The sequence below is a fragment of the Nyctereutes procyonoides genome, unplaced genomic scaffold, assembly GCF_905146905.1.
Source record: "Nyctereutes procyonoides isolate TBG_1078 unplaced genomic scaffold, NYPRO_anot_genome, whole genome shotgun sequence".
Classification (NCBI taxonomy): Eukaryota; Metazoa; Chordata; class Mammalia; order Carnivora; family Canidae; genus Nyctereutes; species Nyctereutes procyonoides.
Genome location: NW_026575140.1, coordinates 54,086,210 through 54,109,340, shown reverse-complemented (window position 1 = coordinate 54,109,340; position 23,131 = coordinate 54,086,210). Strand labels below are relative to the sequence as shown.

The 23,131-nt window shown below is 43.2% G+C and overlaps 1 protein-coding gene across 4 annotated transcripts in view; it reads left to right on the top strand.

Moving 5' to 3' along the window:
• SHISA6 (shisa family member 6) overlaps positions 1–23,131 on the top strand; it is a 276,516-nt gene that overhangs the window by 65,997 nt on the left and 187,388 nt on the right. The window lies entirely within an intron of this gene.

Genomic DNA, 23,131 nt, shown 5'->3' with positions numbered 1-23,131 from the left:
TGTCAAGGCATTGCCCTCTGCGTGGCCAAAGCTGGGCTCCAGCATTCTCCAGCTTCTGGGTAGGGGGAGGGGAAGAGGAACTTCTCCTGTGCCTCTGACTCCAGACCAGAAGTAGCATGGAGTACTCTCGTCACTCTCCTCGAGTAAGATGCAGGTGCCTGGGCACACCTAACGGCAAGGGAGGCTGGGACATGGAAAATGCAGCGCCCCTGGCCACCTGCATGTCGGGCTGCTGTCCTCCTGTGGAAAATGGGGGGAACGGATTGCCATCCCCATCACCTTGGCTGTCTGCAAAATGTCTGTGCCATCCTGAAGTTTCCTTGACTTGAAGAGGTAGACAAATGTTCCTGTTCATAATGTAACTTCACATAATGATGCCGGGTGCCAGGTACCGCTTTAGGCCCGAGACTTAGCTGACCCAGCACAACAAAGTCTGTGACCTCATCAGGGCACTGCCATTGGCTCAAGTCAATGAACGACACATAGATAATCCAGTGCATAATACAACTTCACATAAGGGCAAGGCCTACAGAAGAAAATAGTGCAGGTAAGGGGTACCGGATGACCAGAACTGCTGCTTAGGAGGGTCAAGAACAGAGGCAGGGAATGCAAAACATTCCAGGGGACACCTGGGTGGCTCAGTGGTTAAGGGCATGATCCCAAGGTCCTGGGATCGAGTCCTGCATCGGGCTCCCTGCAGGGAGCCTGCTTCTCCCTCTGCCTGTGTCTTTGCCTCTCTCTTTGTGTTTCTCATGAATAAATAAATAAAAATCTTTTAAAAAAATAGCAGAACTCTGACACATTCTGAGACATTCCAAAACTTCATGTTTAGAGGACTAATTTGGATAATTCCTTCATGGTCAATAGCCTCCCGGATGAAGTGCACCAGTTTTAATGTCATTTTCTCATAGAACTAGGTGTCCTATACTTTATGTATTTTCTAAATTCATAATTGCTGCTTTTGTCTATTGATTTTCCTCTCTTGATTTCCTTGAGAAATCCTGGTTTCCTGATTCAAGAGCTTAGTGTATTATCATGCTTTTTGTTGTTGTTTAATAATGGAATTATACGAACCTATGAGTTTCCTTCTTACTACAGCTTTGCCATATTCCATAATTTTTGCCAGGCATTATTTGCATTGTCACAATTTTTAAATAGTCTGTAATTACACTTTGGTTCCCTCTTGAATCCAAAAGTTTTTGAGATCATTTTTCTTCCCCTGAAAATAGCATCCGCTACAGTTCTGGAAATGCATACAGCTTATAAATGGATAAATTAGAGAGCAAAACCTTCCCCCACCCCTCCGTCAGTCCTAAGGAATGGATACTTCCAACAGTTTGGCACACATCCAAATAGACCTTGAGCAAACACATGTAAAATGATATACTGCAAGCATATGTGATTTGTTAAAATGAGATAATATGCATGCCCCCCAAATCCTTTATTTATTCAACAATAAGCTGTGGCAGTATCTGTAGATCTATCTGTCTCAGTCTCTTAAAATGACTATATTATAATATGGAATGCATTTTAATCATTCCCCTACTCATGCGCATCTAGGAGACCTAGATTTTCTATTTCTTAAATGTCTTTCTTCCTCATGCGCTCATGCCATGATTTCTGCAGGAATACTAGGCCAAAATGGTGCCCATTTTTCCTTTGTATACGTACAGGCATTAGTATGCTTCCATGCTGGCTGCCAAACAAATAAACAGAAATAGCCATCTGGGGAACCTGGTTGAGCATCTGCCTTGGGCTCAGGGTGTGATCCCAGGGTCCTGGGATCTAGTCCCACACTGGGCTCCCCACAGGGAGGCTGCTTCTCTCTCTGCCTGTGTCTGCCTCTCCCTCTGTGTCTCTCCTGAATAAATAAATAAATCTTAAAAAAAAGAAAAGAAAAAGAAACAACCATATGATTTAAAGCATTTACTGATTTCCATGGTTAAAATAAAGTAGGTACCCACTGCCCTCGATCCAAGGAGAATATGTCCCAAGACACGCCCCCCCTCCAGTGGATTCCTATCTATATCATATTTTTTTCCGATGCATGCATATCTATGTTAAGGTTTAACCTCATCGGTTTGGCACAGTAAGAAATTAACAACTGTAAGTCATAATAATATCGAACACCTGTAACGATGGACTCTAATAAAACTTATGTGAACATGGTCTCTTCTCAGTATCTTACTGTAGTATATGAGCCCTTCTTGTGAGGGTGTGAGATGATAAGAGATGAGATGGAGTGAGGTGGATTGTGATGTGGTCTTAGGCTCCATGACCTGACTATATGTTGGAAGGAAGGTGAACTGCTTCCTGACCACCTTTGACTGTGAATAATTGAAACCATGGATTGGAGATGGGGAGGAGGTGGTGGGGAATAACTGTACTGCCATCATGGCCAACTTCGAGATAGGACAGCTCTCAGAAAACCCCAGATTGATTATTTGATTATTTGATTATTTGATTATTTATTTATTTATTTATTTATGATTTTAATTTTTTTTAAAAGATTTTATTTACTTGTTCATGAGAGACACACAGAGAGAGGCCAAGACACAGGAGAAACAGGTTCCAAGCAGGCAGCCCAATGTGGGACTTGATCCTAGGACCCCGGGATCGTGCTTTGAGCCAAAGGCAGACAGACAGACGCTCAACCACCGAGCCACTCAGGCGTTCCAACCCCTGAATATTTAACTATGGTTTCTTGAGAGTGGGTATAAGGCAGTTCGGGCTGATTCTAGCATATCACTAGGAGAAGCCAAAATGCCTCCAAAATCATTATGCTTGCTCTTGTGTGTGATAATGCACTTCTCCATATCACTTAAATAACCTGAATATTAAGAATCCTCCTCCCCCCCATTTGATAGATTAAAAGTTGTATTTCATTCTATTTAGTTAGCATTCTATGTGCTCAATGCCGCTTTATTTCTTCAATGAATTGCTTATTCATGTGATTTCCCTTTTTTTTTTTTAACATTCAGTGACATTTTAATTGAGCATCTTCTGCATACTATCCATTCCTCTAGCTGCTGGGGATATAAGAGTAAGCAAGACAGATTCTGTTCTCTGCACTAGTCAGTGTTTATGTTCTAGGGAACAAGACAGATGAAATTATCACACACTGGAAATAAACTACGAAGTTAACAACCAGGCAGCTAAGCTAGAAAGTAAGTACCTGCCTTTTGCTGTCACATTTGGGGTAGGCCTCTCTGGAGAGGCAGGGTTTTAGCTGAGACCTAACTGCAAAGGAGCTGGCTAGGGAGAGAGCACAAATTGGAGACTGGAGATTAGCGGTGGGATCCATAATCTTTCCAAATAGCAGCAACAGTGTGCAAAATCCTAGGGAGCACAGAGATGGAGGAAGAGGAGAGAGAAGGACCAGGCCAGGCCCTGGAAGGGAACTGGATTTTATTCTAAATGAGTGGTTATCTACTGCTTTAAGTGGAGAATCAATGCAATCCTATTGAAAATACAAATATAAAAATCCCTTTTGTGGCCAGACAGAATATGGATTATAGGGAGATAAGAGAGGAATCTGGAAGCCAGGTAGGAGGCTATTGGTAATATTCACCTACTGACAAGTAATGATGTTCTGGACCAAAATCATCATGTTGCACAACTCCAGGGGGAGCTATTCAGACTGCATTCTGCGCTTTGCTCTCACTGGCAGCCCTGTGGGTGGAAGTGACTGGTTTTTTTCCCCCTCATTGATCTCATTGATGTTTAGCTATCTTCTGGGTAGCAGATACCCTTTGGTTCCTATATATACTGCAAATATTGTTTTCACTGTTGGTTGTAACCTATTGCATGATTCGGAGTATCAAAATTTCAAATTTTCAGGAAGGCAGTTTGTCCATCTTTTTTCTTTTATTGCTTCTGAGCTTCCTTATTTACCATTTAGGGGAGATATTCCCTTTTACGAATTTATAAGGCACACTTTCTTTCCATATTTTTTAAAAGATTTTATTTATTTATTCATGAGAGACACACAGAGAGAGGCAGAGACACAGGCAGAGGGAAAAGCAGGGTCCATGTAGAAAGCCCGATGTGGGACTCGATCCTGGGACCCCAGGATCACGCCCTGGGCCGAAGGCAGGCACCAAACCTCTGAGCCACCCAGGGATACCATTGGGAAAAAAAAAAACCACCGAATTTATTTTCATTGTTTTTTTAAAGATTTTATTTATTTGAGGGGGAGGGTGCAGGAGAGAGAGCATGAGTGGGAGGGCAGGGCATAGAGAGAGGGAAAGAGAGAAGCAGGATCCCAGGTCCCTGAGATCATGGCCTGAGCCGAAGGCAGATGCTTAACCATCTGAGCCACCCAGGTGCCCCCAAACCCTTGGATTTTAAAATGAATCTGGAAATGACTTCGGTGTATAAATAAGATAGAAAACTTCTATTGTGTGTATTTTTTTTCTGTGAATCTTGATGTCATTCCATGCTGCTTTTAAAGTTGGGGCTCTGTACGATATTTTGCTATCTTGGAGATGAAAATTTCCCATCATCATGTTCTGTTACAGAGTGTAGTGGTGGTTTGTGTGCATTCACTTGCCATTGATAACTTATGTAAGCCACTGTCACGTTCTGTTTTTAAAGAATGAGATTTTTTTTTTTTTTAAGAAAAGACCATTTGGGGGAGAACTGGCATTTTAGATGCTTTCACATTTCCTGTCCAGTAACCTGGTATGCATTTTGGTTTTCCAGACTCTTCCTTCTTTGACTTTCTTTAGCAAAGTTTACATAGTTTCTTATCACAGGGTTCTAATACTTCATTTGTGTCTTATTACAAAACATGTCATCAAAATGGGCTTATTTTTCACTGGCTTTTGCCAGGATATAGGAAAGATATTTTGCTATGCTTTTCTTCTATCTGTTCACTGTGTTGGATTTTCTCACTATGTTTTAATAGCGGTTCAGTTAATTGCCTTAGATTTTCTGCGTGATTATATCATCTACAAATAATGACAATTAGGGACGCCTGGGTGGTTGAGCATCTGCCTTAGGCTCAGGTCGTGATCCCGGGGTCCTGGGATCGAGTCCCACATCATTCCCCACCAGAAGCCTCCTTCTCCCTCTGCCTATGTCTCTGCCTCTCTCTGTATGTGTCTCTCATGAATAAATAAATAAATAAAATCTTTTTTTAAAATGACAGTTATACCACTTTTATTTCAATATTTGTTTCTCTTACTGCTTTTCCTTAGTACATTGATTGTAACTTCTTTTTAAAAAGATAAATAATTATGGTGGTAACAGGTGCTCCTTACAGAAATATCTTTTGGGATTTGTCATTAAGATAAACCTTTTGCTTTCAGGTTACTGAAAAATGACTTTTTTAAAAAATGACTTTTTCTACACCTAGGACGATAGTCATAATGCTTTTTCTTTTTTACTAATGTCATGAATTATATAACTTACTTTGTTTTTTCCACTGTTGAGCTTCCCTGCGTTCCTGGAATAAATTCACCGTGGCCTTGATGCTTTATTGTATTATTATGCTGAGATTTAGTTTGCTAACGTCTAATTTAGATTTTTTTTTTACGTTGAAATTTACAAATGAGATTGGTTTGAAACTTTCATTTTTCTTAATATCTTTGCTTGGTTTTGGTATGAGAAACCAAACAGAGCCTGACACTTCTCTTGTACTTATTACAAGGCATTTATCATTTAGACTCAAAGAACGATTGAAAAAATTTTTTAGTCTTTTTCTCTGCTCTGATGTGTTTTAGATAACAGAGAAGTTATGTATTATTTAAAAGTTGGATCAAACTAGGTCATAAAATGATCTGGGCATCTGTTCACTGTTCTATTGTTATTGGTGGGTTAGTTTTTATTATATCCAGAGCTAGTTGTGTCTATTTCATCCAATTTTTAAAAGCTTATTGGTATAGGGGCACCTGGGTGGCCCAGTGGTTGAGCGTCTGCCTTGGGCTCAGTGGTTGAGCATCTGCCTTTGGCTCAGGACTTGCCTGGGATTGAGTCCTGCATCAGGCTCCCCCCAGGTAGCCTGCTTCTCCCTCTGCCTGTGTCTCTGCCCCTCTCTCTGCGTCTCTCACAAATAAATAAATAAATAAAATCATTAAAAAATAAAATTAAATAAAAATAGAAAAATATTCCAGATAGCCATTGTTTTGGTCATTGTTAAATTGTTAACTTATTAATATTTAATTTTGATTTGAGGATGAGCCTCTTGTATGACTTCTACTTTGTGAGGTTTATCAAAATTTTCTTTGTGGCTTAGTGACTGATTTTCCTAAATACTTCATGGATATTTGGGATAAATATATTTAAGGTTTGATTGCTATCCATGCACATTTGTAAGTTTCATTATGCATGATGTGTATATCCTATGTATTTCTTTCTGTCTTAGAGTTTTAAAACCCTGGTGAATTAGTTATATTTTTCACCATGATTGTGGTTTATTCAAACTCTCTTTTATTTTGTTGCATTTTGCTTTCAATATTTCTCCGGTGTATTTCCTTTTCTTAAAAAAAAAAAATCAGGATTGCTATCATTTCTTTGGTCCGTAGTTTTTTACCAAAACATAGTATTTTTTGTCTCTTTGCTGCCTTTTTTTTTTACTCTGTATTATCTGTTATCTGATAGAATATTTCCAGTCCTGATTCCTTATTAAAAATAAGTGCATAGTTTGTCTTTGTTTGGTTCTTTGTTTTCTGCCTTTCTCTGTTATTTTGTTATTGAATATATGTGTGTACATATATACATATATATGTATATAATTTGTTCATGTTTGTGTTTATGTCTTAAAAGTCTTTGAAACAAATAATTGAACAGGTTTCATAGCCACAGTATAATTATTTAAATTTTCTCTATTCACTGGTTTCTTTGCTAGCCTGCTTGCCTTCCTTCCTTGTTTTTTTTGGGGGGGGTGGGGTGGGGGATGAGGGATTGAGTCTCTCTTTCTTTTTAAAAGCAGGTGGAGTATTTAGGTGGCAAGCCTATGAGTGTATTTCTGAAAAATGTCTTTACTTCACTATTCTAGATTTTAACCGAATTTGGTTTTTACGTTTTTATTATGGAAAAATTGCAAACATACACAGATGCAGAGAACTGCATGACAAAACCCTTGTCTGGGTCTCCCAGCTACTCCTGTTGTACCCCGCCTGCCCCCACGCCCGCCTTGCACTCCCACCCAGGATTCTTCCGAAGCAAGTCCCAGAGATCATATAATTTCATCCCTAAAGAGTAAATATTTCAGTTGAGCATTTTACTTCTGAGAGGTAGTAAGATAAAGACCTTCTTTGGGAAACAAGCACAATGCCATTATCCTCCTAAAAATTCAACATCACTTCCTTAACACATTTAAATTAGATTCAAATCATTTGAACTTCAGCACTTTGAAGTTACTGCTCCATTGTTTTCTCACACCTCGTTTTTGCAGTCAAGAAGTAGAATATCAAGTTCTCTTTGTAAATTAACTTGGCTTTTTTGGAAGCTGGCAATATTTGATTTTTTTGGACTTGGGATTCACATATGTCACATCCCTCCTTATTTCCTGAGCTCTGACCACACTGGCTTTCTTATAGTTTCCTAACACGCTGTGTCACAGGACCTCTTCACAGGCGCTTCCCTCTTCTTAGAATGCTGTTGTGCAAATACTCCATCCTGCCACTCGCTGCTTAAGTAAATCTCAATGTCCTTTGGATGTGAACATACTGAGCTTGCTCCCTGGGGGTCTTCCTGACACTGCTATAGTATTATTCACTTATACTTCATCCTCTTATCAGAATTACAATTGTACATCTAGTGTGTCCTTTTGGGAACGATGCCCATTTTTCCTGGTACACCACAAGATTAGCTCTATAAGGGCAGAGACTGTACCTATATTGTTCCTCATTGCATTTCCTGAACTTAGCATGGTGCTTTGCACACAGTAGGCAGTCAATAAACATCCATCAAAGAATAGAATGTGTGAACTGCCTCCGTGAATGAGTGATGACTATCTTCCCAAGGTACTCATTGTATCTTTATTATACACATACTTTAGCTTTGGATTTTTTTTTTTTTCATTCCCTCATACAGTTTCTTTGCTTCTGGAATTCTCAGTAGATGGATGCCAGATTTTATTCAATGCATCTACAATGGCCTTTTGCTTTTCTCTCACAATTTTCTTTTCTTTTTTTTTTTTTTAGATTTTATTTATTTATTCATGAGAGACACAGAGGGAGGGGCAGAGGCACAGGTAGAGGGAGAAGGAGGCTCCAGGCAGGGAGCCTGATGTGGGACTCGATCCCGAGACTCCAGGATCACATCCTGAGCTGAAGGCAGGCCCTTAACCGCTGAGCCACCCAGGCATTCCACAATTTTAATTTCTGACTCTTGTCTCTATAGTTTAGTAAATTGAACTTCAGCCTTGCATTAGCTATCCTGGCACCGGTGCTGGCTCTTCCTCAGGTTGTTGTTGCCCTTGTTGTTATGTTTTATTTTCCAGGAAATGAACTTCTTTTTCATGATGATGTGTGCTTGCTTGTTTAATTATTTATTTTATCTTATTTTACTTAATTTTTTAGAGACAGAATCTGCACGTGAACCATTGAGGCAGGAGACAGAGGGTGAGGGAAAGAGAGAATCCCAAATAGACTCCATGCCCAGTGTGGAGGCTGACACGGGGCTCGATCTCATGACTCCGAGATAATGACCTGAACAGAAATCAAGAGTTAGTCTGTGTGTGTCTTTCGTGAATAAATAAAACCTTAAAAAAAAAAGTGAGATTCTTAACTGACCGAGCCCCCCAGGCGCCCCAGTTTACAGTTATTTTTATATGTACGATGTGCTCTTAAATATACTCGGAGGGAACTAATTTAATTTATTTTAAAGTTGCTTATTGTTTTTGAAGTTAGCTGTTTTTATGAATCCTTTGGTGTGTTTAGCCCACTCCTTTTTTTTTCATGCTACTGTTGTTTTCCTTGAAAGGTTGGCAATTAAGGATCACCTTCCCACTTTTAAGATCAACACTCTCATGTAAGAAAGTCATGTGTGTCTGAGTCCCCTTAGCAACAGGAAGGGAAATGAATGACATGATGGCTCTGTGATTATTCAATGGATTTTTCCACGTGTGGGGATATAAGAATTATTTGAAATGTATTCATCAATCCATTAAAATACTTCATTGATGTCAATTGAGTAGGTGCTGCATCTTTAGGTACCGAAGACAGAAATCTGAGTACGTTTCTATTCTTTCACTAATCAGGGCAGCAAAGGAGGGAAAAAGTGCAGGTGAATAGATGGGTTCCAGTAACAGCAGTGTTAAAGCAATCCTGATAATGGATTGTCTAGAAGGACACTAGAAAGCAAGAGCTTAGGCAAATTCTGAAGTATGGGAAAAAGAGTGGAAGTAGTTATTTTCTCTTTATGTCCCTAGTGCTAGAACATAGTCAATACTCGATACTAAAAATTTTTCATAAATTTTTTTCTGGAAGTGTATTGGCACACTCTGTAAGTGTCAAGGGTGCTTCTTTCTTTCTTTCTTTTTTTAAGATTGTATTTTTCATTATCTTTGCCTTTTCCTCGTGTCACAAGATGGTTGCCATAGCGCCAGCCTCATGTTTTCATTCAAGGCACGGACAATGGAGATAAAGGCTGATTTATTTTGTCAACACATATCCTCGATGTCAGGAAAGCTAACACAGCCCCAGGAAGTTCCCATTCACATCTTGTAGCCCAGCCCTACACAATATGGCCACTCCTGGCTGCAAGTGAGGCCAGGAAAGGGAATGATTAGCTTTCCCAGATTCTTTGGAAAAGGCAGGCAAAAGAGAAGGAAGATGAGAGTAGTAAGTTCCAGGTTGGCAGCCAATAAGATTGATCAAAGATTCGATATTTTGCATGGTAGATCTTTCTCCGTCCTCTAACTTCCAACCTATGGTTTAATATCTAAAGGGCATTTAGGTCTTGTCTTCTTAGCTAGTCAGAAAGCATTGTTTACTCAACTTATATTTAATGTAATTCTTTTCTTTTCTTTTCTTTCTTTTCTTTTTTTTTTAGATTTTATTTATTTATTCATGAGAGACACAGACAAAGAGGCAGAGACACAGACAGAGGGAGAGGCAGGCTATCCCCAGGGAGCTCGATGTGGGACTCGATCCCAGGGCCCCAGGGTCACGCCGTGAGCCAGAGGCAGACACTCAACTGCTGAGCCACTGAGGCGTCCCTGTAATTATTTTCATTTTGAGTTTAACTCTACCATCTTGCTATTTGTTCTCGTTCTGGCCTCTCTGGTTTTGGTCTTTGGTTCCCCCTCTCCTTTGTGTTTTTTTGGCTTAAATCAAGTTCTGTTGTTTTGTTCTTTGCTATTCTTTTCTATCCTGTTTCTTCTAGAGTTTTGTTTTATTTTGCTTTTTTCAGATACACATCTTTAAATAATTTCTGTGTGTGGTTGCTCTGGGCATTCCAATATACCTCTTTAACTTATCAGGGTCTACCACTACCATGAGTTAATATTATACCCTTCATGTATAATGTAAGCTCTTTATAATAATAAACTCCTTTATGCTTCTTTCATCCTTTTGTCTCTTGGTGACATGAATTTTACTTTTATGTATATTCTCCACTCCATGCTACATTGTTTTATTTTTACTTCAGTCAATTAAAGAATGCAACAGAAGAAAGAAAAATAAGTCTTTTTGCATTTTGCCTATTTACTGTTTCTAGGGTTTACTGCCCCTGGAGTTTGAAATTTCTGCTTAGTACTTTGGTAGAATGACATTTTCTTTTCTTTTCTCTTCTTTTCTTTCTTTCTTTTTTCTTTTTTTTAAGATTTTATGTATGTATTCATGAGAGACACGGAGAGAGGCAGAGACACAGGCAAAGGGAGAAGCAGGCTCCCTGCAGGGAGCCCGATGCGGGACTGGATCCCAGGACTCCGGGATCAGGCCGTGAGCCAAAGGCAGATGCTCAACCACTGATCCACCCAGGCATCCCTAAAGTCTGTGCTTTTATCAGATTTTCTTAGTTTGTACCTCATGTCCTTTCCTTGCTCCAGGATCCCCTGTAATTGTCAGGTGTCCTTAGTCTGTGACCGCTTCTCAGACTTTCCTTCCTTGGATGCCTCTGGCAGTTTCGAGAAGGCCAGGTTGGGCATTTCGTATTATGTCACTCAAATGGTATTTGTCAGGTGCTTTTCTTAGGACTAGATTGGGGTTGTGTGTTTCATAGGGGAAGGCCACAGAGGTCGAGGCTCGTTTTCCTCCGATCAAATCAAGGGTCTGCACGATTACTGGGAGTCCTGATGTCGATGTAAATCTTGATCACCTGGCATCATAGGTAGTGTCCGTGTGGCTTCTCCACTGTAAAGTGATTTTTTTCCCATCTTCTTCTACTGTATTCTGTGCGAGGAAGTCACTCTCTTGTTGAAGCCCACATTTAAGAAATCGGATTTGTGGGGCACCTGCTGGCTCATTTGGTACAACATGAGACTCTCGATCTTGGGGTTGTGAGTTAGAGCCCTGTGTGGGGTGTAGACATGACTTAAAAATAAAATCTTTGAGAGAAAAAAAAAAGAAATGAAACTTATGTTACACTGTTTGGGGATTTTGAGAGTCGAATATCTCCATTAACAGTTTCAGAATCTTCTGTGTGGGCGATTTGTCTCTTCTCCATTTATATCAATACAGACTTAGGGATATTTATTTCATACTTTGGGTTATAACCCAGTGCTATGTTATTTTCTTGGTCCGATTGTTTCACCTTCTTGGTGGTCATTTTTAAAAGGTATGTACTGTTTATGGGACTCTAGGTTGGTGTTATTTTTAAGTTTGAGCACTTTATTCATTTTAGAGATAGAATGTGCGCGAGTGGAGGAGGGACAGAGGGGAAGGAGAGAGAATCTCAAGGAGGCTCTGTACTGAGCCCGGAGCCTGACGCAAGGCTCAATTCCATGGCCCTGAGATCATGACCTGAGTCAAAACCAAGAGTCGAATGCTTAACCGACTGCCCCAGGCACCTCAAGTTTGAACACTTTAAAAATGTTATCTATCGTCAAGGCATCCGGTGTTTCTCAGTAAAATCAACAGTAATCTTCCTTTTTTTTTTTTTATAAGTGATTTATCATTTTCCCCCTCTGACTGCGTTTAAAGGTCTTTTTCTTAAGTTTTTGGGTTTTAGCAGCTTGATGAAGATGTGTCTATTTTTGTTTTTGTTTTTTTTAGATTTATAAATTTATTCTGCCAGAGGGCACTGAACTTCTTGTATAGGTGGTTTTTTTGTTTTTGTTTTAAATCAAATCTGGAAAAATGTAGCTGATATTTATCCTTTTTTTTTTTTTTTTCCTCCCCTGCCCTATTCTCTCATCTCTCCTTTGTGGACTCCAATCGCATAGGTGATAGTTTGCTTGAATTCCACATGTAATTGAGATTTTTTTTTCTTTTTTCTTTTTTTAAAAGCTTTTCCCTCTGTTTTCAGATTAGATCATTTCCCATGCTCTGTCTTCAAGTTCACTGGCCAATTCTATTGGTATGTCCAGTCTGCTGTTCAGCACAACTTTTTTTTTTTTTTTTAGATTTTTTTTTTTTCCATTTGTAGAATTTCTTTTGGCTCCTTGATTCTAGAGTTTCCATTTCTCTGCTGAGATTTTCTTTTCTTTCTTTCTATTTTTTAAAGATTTTATTTATTTATTTGACAGAGAGAACATGCAGGAGGGGCAGCAGGCAGAGGGTGAGGGAGAAGCAGGCTCCCCCCAGTACCCTGAGATCATGACGTGAGCCAAAGGCAGACACTTAACTGAGCTGCCCAGGTACCCCTCTGCTGAGATTTTCATCTATTCACTCATTTTCACTTTGTTTTTCCTCAGTATTGAAACATTTATAATAGCTGTTTGAAAGTCTTTATTTTAAAGTTTGGCAGCATCTTGGGACCCCCAGGTGGCTCAGTGGTTGAGCATCTGCCTTTGGCTCAGGTCATGATCCCAGGGTCCTGGGATCGAGTCCCGCATCAGGCTCCCCGCAGGGAGGCTGCTTCTCCCTCTGCCTGTCTCTCTGCTTCTCTCTGTCTCTCTCATGAATAAATAAAATCTTTATAAAAAAAAATAGAAAGCTAGGTGAGCATGGGCCTCATCTCGTACATTTCTCTAGGATTGAAACGGAGGCCTCGTACTTTGTTCACTTTTATAGTTGCTTACAGCAGGAAGGCTCGGCTGGCACTAACTGCTTCATTGTGGTCCTCATTTGTGTTTTATCAGGCTCAATTGTAGTTTAAATTTTTGATCTCATATGTGTTTTTAAGATTTTTTATGCTTTTTTCTCTCCCCCTCCCCACTGTTCCTGCTGTTTCTGGGCATAGGCTTAGATTTCATTTAGGTTTAGGGTCTTTTCTTTTCTTTTTTTCTTTTCTTTTCTTTTCTTTTCTTTTCTTTTCTTTTCTTTTCTTTTCTTTTTTTCTTTCTTTCTTTCTTTCTTTCTTTCTTTCTTTCTTTCTTCTTTCTTTTAAAATATTTTTCTTTCCTTTAGAGAGGAGTGTGAACAGGGAGAAGGGCAGAGGAAGAGGGAGAGAGACGCAGGGCTTGATTTCACGACCCTGAGATCATGACCTAAGCCGAAACCTAGAGTCAGATGTTCAACTGACTCAGCCACCTCATAGGTTTCAGGTTTTCTTCTTTGTTTTTCTTTTTTGGTTGTTGTTGTTGTTGTTTATTTTTCACAGTTTCCAGATCTCTTTTGAAACTTGCCATCTTTTTTTTTTAAGATTTTATTTATTTGAGAAAGAGAACCAGAGATGGTGGCAGAGATAGTGAGAGACAGCAGGAGCAAGGAGGAGAGGGAGAAGCAAGCTCACCACTGAGCAGGGAGCCCAATGCAGGACTCGATCCCAGGACCCCAGGATCATGACCTGAGCCAAAGGCAGATGCTTAACCACTGAGCCACCGAGCTGTCCCTGAGACTTGCCATCTTGTCACTCATTATATTCAGTTTGTTCTGAAGATTCTTTAACACATTACAGACTGTCTTTTTTGTTATAACAAAATCCAGGTCATTTCTGGAATTGCTTCCTTTAGCTGATCTGTCTCTTAAGTGTTGGTTAAACGTTTGCATTTACGGTGATTCTTTTACTACATCCTGGATGTTGTGCGTGATGCATTGTAGAGACTCTGAATTGTGTTATCATCTTCCCAAGAGTGTTCTTTCTTGTTCCAGCAGCTAGATAGGTTGCTGGTGGATCATGAACTTGGGGAAGCTCACTTCCGTGAGCTTCCATGGGCAAGTCCCTCTTGGTTTTGCCCTTAATTTGAGTCTCCTGTTACATTAAAAATTATGAGATGTTTACCAAGTTTCTCTGACTTGGTGGGACTCACATTATAAATTCAAAGCCCCCTGAGGTGGGTGGGCTGCAGCTGAAACCTGCTCACCTCTAACTTTTATTTTATTTTTTATTATTTTTAAAATATTTAATGTATTTATTCATGAGAGACAGAGAGGCAGAAACACAGGCAGAGGGAGAAGCAGGCTCCCTGTGGGAAGTCCGATGTGGGACTCGGTCCCAGGACCCAGGGATCACGTCCTGAGCTGAAGGCAGACGCTGAGCCATGGTGCCACCCAGGTGCCCCTCACCTTTAACTTTTAAACCTCTTGTTGCCCTGCCAGCCTCTTAACAGGCTTGCCTGCATCGGGGGGTCAGCCAAGGATTTTTTTTTTAAAGATTTTATTGTATTTATTTTACAGAGAGAGTGTGAGTGTGGGGAAGGGCAGAGGGAGAGGGAAAGAGAGAATCCCAAGCAGACTCCATGTTGAATGAGGAGCCAGATGCGGGGCTTGATCCCTGAACCCTGAGATCATGACCTGAGCCGAAATCAAGAGTTGGATGCTTAAAGCAACAGAGCTACCCATGTGCCCCAAGGGGCAGCCGAGGATTTGAAAGGAGTTTCAGGGCAGATTTTGGGGGGTAGTCTCACCTTCTGCAGCTCCCTCATTTCTAGGCTCTCTCACTCTCTTCAATTTTCAGCTCTTCTGGGAATCCCAGACTCTGTCCTCCAACTCAGGCCAATGAAACATTGGCTCTCTGCTTGAACTGGAAGCATATCGTGTCATGTGCTCTGGGTGGGGAAGGGTCCTCGCAGGACAAATACAGTGTGAACATAGACTTTTCCAGATACGGTTTTCTTTCTTCCAGGGTCAGACCCTCACTAGTTTCTGCCTGCTTTTCATCTTTCTCTGGTACCTTCAAAACGCTGGGTTTCCATCTTGCCCAGAAATTGTAATTCACAACGAGCCGTACGGGAAGTGGTGCCCAAGGACTTGAGGCATGAGAATCTAGTAGTTCCTTTTTTAGTTAACACTAGAATCAAAAAGCTAACTTTTGTTAATCAGTGTGCAATACGTCATTTGCTTCTTGGAGATACTAACCCAGGGTATTTGACCCACTTGGGCAGAATTCACTGTATTCCTAAATAGGTTGATCCAAATGTAAAATGGCAGGTTTCTACTAGAATGCCTTCGTTAGATATCTTACTGGACGATTTTCAGCCTCCTGGTTAAAATATTGAGTGAGGTCCATTTTTTTTTTTTTTAGGTTGTATTTATCTATTCATGAGAGACACACAGAGAGAGGCAGAGACACAGGCAGAGGGAGAAGCAGGCTTCCTGCAGGGAGCCTGATGCAGGACTCGATCCCAGGACCCCGGGGTCACGACCTGAGCCAAAAGCAGATGCTCAACCACTGAGCCAGCCAGGTGCTCCACGTCCATTCTTTACAGGGCACATCGGGCATGAGGGTATCAGTAAGATGCATATTTTAGGGCATTAATTTTGAGGTGTCTCTTTCCATTTTAGGGCATTATTCAGAGATTTGAGGGGGAGTTAGGCCAGGAGAAGAGATAGGATGACTCACTGACATTGTTTTTGAGACGGCGATTCCAGGTCAGGTTAACCAGTCCTCCCCAGTCCTGTGCCCACAGGATCCAATGTTCCCCGAGTCCTTCATCAGGAAATTCACAGAGGCTCTTGGAATTCCATTCTGTTCCTTAATCTGTCACTGAGAGCAGGGTGAGTTCTGTAAAACTCATACAGTTCTAATTTTATCCAAACTTCATTAGCTCGTCTTAAAATAATTCCCAAGCCAAAGAATAATGGAAAGCTGGCACTCATCACATCCAAGCACCTTTATTTTACTAATGAGAAACCGGAGATTGCTCAAGGGATTGCTCAAGGTCAGGATACTCGTTAGTGGCTGAGCTGGAACTTGGACCTGTGGTCTTTGCCTTCCCTGGCCAGGCTGTCATGTGCTACAGCTCAACAAACCTCTCTCCTGTCTCTCCTGTCCATCCTGTCGTCCTTTACCTGCCCCTCCCCTCCCCACCCCTCTGCTCCAGGGACCCAGGCATGGCTTTACTTTGCCTGTCCACCAACCTATCCACAGTCCTGCTGCAACCTGAGCTTCATGAATTTAGTTTTTTAGGCAGCTTAAAAAAAAAAAAGATTTTATCTATTTATTTCGGACAGAGAGAGAGAGACAGAGAGAGCATGAGCGGGGCCGGGGGAGGGGCAGAGGGAGCAGCAGACTCTGGCAGAGGAGGGAGCCCGACATGGGGCTCCATCCCAGGACCCTGGGACCTGAGCCGAAGGCAGACACTTCACCGACTGAGCCTCCCTGGCACCCCTTTAGGCAGGTTTATTGAGATATAATTCATATACTATACAGTGTACCCATTTTTCCGTTAACTTTTTACTGCTGCCTGAAATCTGGATTCTGGATCCCAGAATGAACATCAAATACAGAAAGAAGGCTGTTCCAAGTAAGACAGTCGAGGGTACCCCTGAGCCCTCTCCCCCGACCCCCCCCCCAACATCCCCCCCCCACCAGAGTGCACGCCTAGCCTACGGTAGACACGTTCCTATTTCCTGGAAACCCCAATCCAAGAAGAGCCACGTTTCTACATTTCTGGCCCCGAATCTCTCGGAAATCTGTGCCCACCCATCTGCAGCTCTTCTCAGCTTGGGTGCTGGGTTTTTCATCCCTCCTCGGATTCGTGCAAGTGAGGCAGCACCTAGAAGGAAAATTCTCTGTGAGCTGTCTTTGGCGTGAAAGGGAAAAGAAGAAACTCACGTGAATTTGTCCGCACAGCCTGTAGCCCTTGGACACGGCCCCAGCACTGTGGCTTGTGTTGGGCACTGGGGTCAGGCGGTGAGTCAGATAAGACAGAGGCTCTGCCCTCCTGGAGCTTCCAGGAGTCAGGGGTTGGGCTTCCTGATGAGTAGTCAGTTTGTTTTTCTTTCTTTTTCTTTCTTTCTTTCTTTCTTTCTTTCTTTCTTTCTTTCTTTCTTTCTTTCTTCTTCTTTCTTTCTTCTTTCTTTTTTTCAAGATTTTGTTTATTTATCATGAGAGACACAGAGAGAGAGAGAGACAGAGACACAGGCAGAGGGAGAAGCAGGATCCCTGCAAGGAATCCACTGTGGGACTTGATCCCAGGACCCTAGGATCCCAACCTGAGCCAAAGGCAGATGCTCAACCACTGAACCACCCAGGAGCCCCTGTTCACTTCTGATGCTGAGATTTTTACTCCCTTGGGAGCCATGGGGATAACTAGTACCCAGGCCACATTCCAGGTGCCCCCCCCACCTAAGGCTTCTGCCCAGATCTCCCCATTAGCAGCACTTCTGCTTCAGGCAACCAAGCAGACTGGCCACCCAGTCACAAGCCCTGAAGTCCCAGCTACTGGCCCAGGTCCTCACCCGGCAGGGTCTCAATGTCCCCGAGATTTGTGCCATCCTTCTCAGATGGCAGCCTTGACATATCAGGATTGATACCAGACCTTGATTGTATCAGGCTCAATCCAGGCTAGTATGCCCCTTAGGGGAAATGCAGATTAGGGACACATCGAGGTGGTGATACATGGAATCGGGGACCCCGGGGTCTGGGTGTCAGCTGATCCAGCAGAAGGGGCGGTGGGGCTTTGTCAGGTTGAACTGCATGAGAGCTGCAGAAACAGGGCAGTGCCAATACTTTTCTAGGACTGCATCGGATAAACTGGGACATCTATAATATTTCCTAAGCAAACTAGGTTACCCTCCCTGCTGCTGCGGCCACCCGAGGGCATCGGGCAGCTGGGTGACCCAGAAATGGTCATCTCCTTGTCCGGCTCCATCTGGAATCCCAGCCCCTGATGCCGCTCACTTGACAAGACAGGCGCTCTAGGTGGACGCTAGTTTTACAACCCCGGATGGAATGAAGCCTGTATTTATGGTTGGAGGCTTACCCCAACAATAAGGGGGCAGAGGCTTTCTGACTGTCTTAAAAAAATTAGGAAGAGAAATGATGATAAATCTTTCCTGTCTACTTTTTATATTTTATAGTCTAGAGAAGCAAAGTAATTGTAGGAGAGTGTGCCTTGTTGGGTGGTGGGGGGGGGAGAAAAAAAGAAGAAAAGCTTGACGTCAAGCACATTGATGTGAGTCGCTAAACTTGGAAGAATTACTTCCTCTCAGGGCCAGAGTCTCTCTGGGGTATAATGACAGGATTGGCTTAGAAAACCTCCAGGGGTCTTTCCTGCTCTGAAGGGCCGTGGCTGTACATGATCTCTAGTTCACAATGCCAGGAAACGAGAAGGAGGGTTAGCTAACCTCTGAGAAGTCACCCTCTCCACTGCCCCCGAAAGGCTTGAACACGTAGCCAGGGGACGAGTTAGGCACCCTCTCCCCTTCACACCTACATGCAGGACATTCAGGATCCGGGATGCATGGTACCACTAGGGGTACAAGTGAGGAGGGGGAATCCCTCAGCCAGTAGGTAAGTCTCCCAGTTGATTGCCAACAGGGCAGTGTTGGGGGTAGGTGGACCCAGGCTCATTTCCTTGTTCATCCATGACCCATCTTTGGCCAGTGCCCCAACCTGCTGAATCCTAGGCCTTTTGCCTCTCTTTGTTTATTTGGTTCTGGAGCCCTATGTGCTCACAGAACCTTCTGGCAAGGTCATGCATCCTCCACGTGCGAACCCCCGGGCCTTCGAGGTAGACTCACCACCCACGAGTGTGCTGAACTACTTAAGCAGAGAACGGAGACACATCCACGGCAAGCTGGGACCCCAGGAAACCATCCCAGGCAACGAGACCCCAAATAACCAACTGAGAAGCACACAAAAAAACCTTCCCCTAAAAGTAACAACTCAACTCCCTGTTTCTGACACTGGAATCTCCATCTATAGCATCAGCGTCCCACTGTGACCTCACCCTAGGACCCCCATGCATTTCGGCCCCCACTCTGGATGGGGGCAGGAGGAGCCCCAGGTTGGAATGCACCTGGGAAGTGTAAGGGCATTGTCTACCTGCTGTGGACATTCACATAAACGATATCGAGGACAGATGAGTCAAAATGCACCTGTTTGAAACCCGGGCACAGGGTCAGGGACCAGAGTAAGTGTTCTCTCACTTCCAGATTCAGCTGGGATTCAGGGATTATTCCTACATCATGCGTGTGCCACGAACGCACACTCGTGTGGAAGAGTCAGGTGGCGCCGGGTGTGTATGTGATTTGCAAAGAACGTCACAGTTGTGTGTCCTCTGTCACTGTTAATGCAGCTCACAAGTGGGGTGATCTCGGGCCAGGCATTTCACCTCCCTGAGGATCGGTTTCCCCATCAGAGAAATAAGAGGGTAAAACCAAAACACCCCCTAGTGCTGCAGCTGAGAGAGGCCTCGGGACATGAAGAGGAAGAGAGAGGGGCTCTGTCTGCTTTACTGGTGAGGTGAAACCTTTGTCAGCAGTGACAGCAGTAAAGCCAGTCTGGGTCCAGAGACACCAGAGTAAAGAGACCTAAAACTCATGACAAAAGACAAGTAAGTTGAAGCTCTTCCTTCCATCTGGACTTATTCTAGAAAGATAGGCACACACACATTTTCCTATATTCAGGCATATATAATAGTGATAAAAAAAAACTCGCTGACTTCTTTTTAGTGAGGCAGTTTATTTTATTTTTTTTTAAGACTTTTTATTGGAGGACGCCTTGGGGGCTGAGTGGTTGGGTGCCTGCCTTCGGTTCAGGTCATGATCCTGGGGTCCTGGGATCGAGTCCCACATCGGGCTCCCCACAGGGAGCCTGCTTCTCCCTCTGCCTGTGTCTCTGCCTCTCTCTCTGGGTTTCTCACGAATAAATAAATAAAATATTTAAAAAAAATAAAAGACTTTTTATTTATTTATTAATTTGGGAAGCAGGGAGGGCAGAGGGAGAGAGAGAGAGAGAGAAAACCCCAAGCAGACCTCCAGCTGAACACAGAGCCCGACATGGGGCTCAGTCCTACAACTCTGAAATCATGATTTGGGCCAAAACCAAGAATCGATGGACTGAGCCACCCAGGCACCTGTTAGGCAGTTTATTGTATTTTATTTCTTTTTTTAAAGATTTTATTTATTTATTTATGAAAGACACAAAGAGAGAGGCAGAGACACAGGCAGAGGGAGAAGCAGGCTCCTTGCAGGGAGCCCGATGCAAGACTCGATCCCAGGACCCTGTGATCATGACTTGAACTGAAGGCAGATGCTCAACCACTTAACAGACTGAACGACCCAAGTGCCCCCAAGGCCTGGGTTCTGACCTTGACTAGTAGCATAATCCCAGAGCACTTAATTAGCCTCTCTGTGTCTTGGTTTCCCCATCAGAAAGTAGGAGCAGTCATGGTATACTCGGCTTCCAAGATTTTCTTGAGGATTGAGTGAGTTCCTATGGATAAAATGTTTAGCATGGTGCCTGGTACTTAGTAATAAACACCCAATAAATAGTGTGTTCAGGTGCACATATGCATGTGTGTTTTGTAAAGTATAAAACCATCAATGAGAACAATGTGGCAGAAATTTCAACAAAAATGGCAAGTCGTGAAGCATCCTCTTGCGGAGCTCGTATTCTCAAGGAGAGAGACAGACAGTTCTCAAATAGGTACAGAGTAGGTCAGGCAGGATGAGTAGGATGGAGGAGCGCAACAGGAATCAGAGGGTGGAGTGATGGGTGACGAGAAGGGGGTGCCCAGTAGAGTGTCACCCCCAGGGAGGCGTGTAGATGTTTTTAATGAAGGACTCACTGGAGTGAGCTTCAGGCCACCTGCCTGAGGCGCCCGGTTGTTCCTGGCAGAGAGAACAGTGAATGGTCAAATGTGAATCTGCTGCTAATATGAATAGTGACAATAATGGTGATAATGATTAAAGAAATACAACAACAACAACAACAACAACAAACCAAGAAGCCTTAATAAACAGTGCTCTGTGGATGCCGAGGACATGATGCAGGCACATGAGCTCATCTTTGTGCTCCCATACTCTTGTTTGCATGTGGGGTGTTTTTGTTGTAAAGATTTTATTTCTTTATTAGAGAGAGAGTGTGCATGAGCAGGGGGAGGGGGGCGAGGGAGAGGGAGAAGCAGACTCCTCGCTGAGCAGGGAGCCTGAGGTGGGACCCTGGAATCATGACCCGAGCTGAAGGCAGACACTTAACAAACTGAACCACCCAGGCGCCCCGTGTGTGTTTTAAAATTGCAGTGGACCATGTTCAAGGAGGGAAGAAATCAGTTTCCTGACAGACTGGACATCCGTCTTGTCTCCCAGGTGACAGATTTTGGCTCTTCTGTCCCTGGCTCTTCCCTGCAGGGTCCAGAAAACAAGAAAGGGGCAAAGCGATGAGCGGTGGCACATGGCGTGTTAGGAGTCCCCAGCAGAGCAAGAGGCTTTGGGGAGGGGGTGCCGTCCGAAGAGCCTTGGGCACGGGTGTGCTGGTTATCACGACTGTTTGTGTACTGTTTCTGCTCCGAAAGTGTTTGTGAACCAGTCAGTGGGGGCAGGAGAGAATCCCGGCTGTCCTGGTCTCGGTTCTTAGTGTGAGGCAGGTAAAAAAAAAAAAAAAAAAAAACCTGCTTACAGCAGAGTACGGGCAAGAGGAAGTATACTGGCTCATTGCACATAATGTGTCAGGTGCGCCTGGGTCAGGGTGCTTGTGTGATGTCTTCAGTTCCCCCATTTCTCTGTCTCCCAGTCTCTGCCTTTACTTCATTCTTGGGCAGACCACTGCCACATGTGGGACATGGCCCCCAGCAACTCCCAAATGCATAATCCTGACAGCTTCACATTCCAGAGGAGAGTGAAGATGCTCCTTTTACGTTTCCAGCAAAGGCTCCAGGATTCTGGTTGAAGTCCTGGTTGGCCTGTCTTGGATTGGCCCGTTTCAGGGGAATGGGGGCCTCTGCTTGGCGGGACCCATCAGGCGGCCAGAGTGGGAGCCACCTGTCAAAACCACCTGGACCATGGAGAACTTTCTACACAAGGAGGCTGGAGTGGCTCCCCGAGGTGGCAATTCTAGGCAAATGAGAGCCTCATGCCCGTTCCCTCTGTGCTGGGCGATGCCAGCGCTAGTGGAGGAGAACTCCCATCAGGAAAAATCTGACTTGGGGCGCCTGGGTGGCTCAGCAGTTGAGCGTCTGCCTTTGGCTCAGGTCGTGATCCCGGGGTCCAGCTCCCTGTGAGGAGCCTGCTTCTCCCTCTGCCTGTGTCTCTGCCTCTCTTTCTCTGTCTCTCATGAATAGATAAATAAAATCTTAAAAAAAAAAAAAAAAGGAAAAATATGGCCAAACGTGGATGGAGCTAGAGTATGTTATGCTAAGGGAAGTAAGTGAGGCAGAGAAAGACAAGTATTGTATGATTTCACTCACATGTGGAATTTAAGAGACAAAACAAGCATGCAAAGGGGAAAAAATAAGAGTGAGCAAGAAAGCGAAAGAGCTAAAACCAAGAAATGTTCTCTTAGGTACAGAGAACATGCTGATGGCCCCCAGAAGGGAAATGTGTCGGGGACTGGGGGAAATAGGGGATGGGGATTCAGAAACCCACTTATGACGAGCTCTGTGTAATGTACAAAAGTCTTGTGTCATTCTATTCACTTATATTCATGTTATAGTCGCTCTACCTTATATTCACTATATAGTACACCTGAAAGCAACGGAACTCTGTATGTGAGCTATACTGGAATTACAAAGAGATAAATGAGAGTGGTCAAGAGAAAAAGAAAAAGAAAAATCTGCCAGCAATGAGGCTGGCACGTTAAGTTGTTTTTGGAAAATTCTAAGGATAATGCTAGAGATCAGAGAAAGAGATGGAGAAAGAGAGAAATTATCCATGGCGGGGGGAACCCCAAACAACAAAATGGGAGAAGCAGC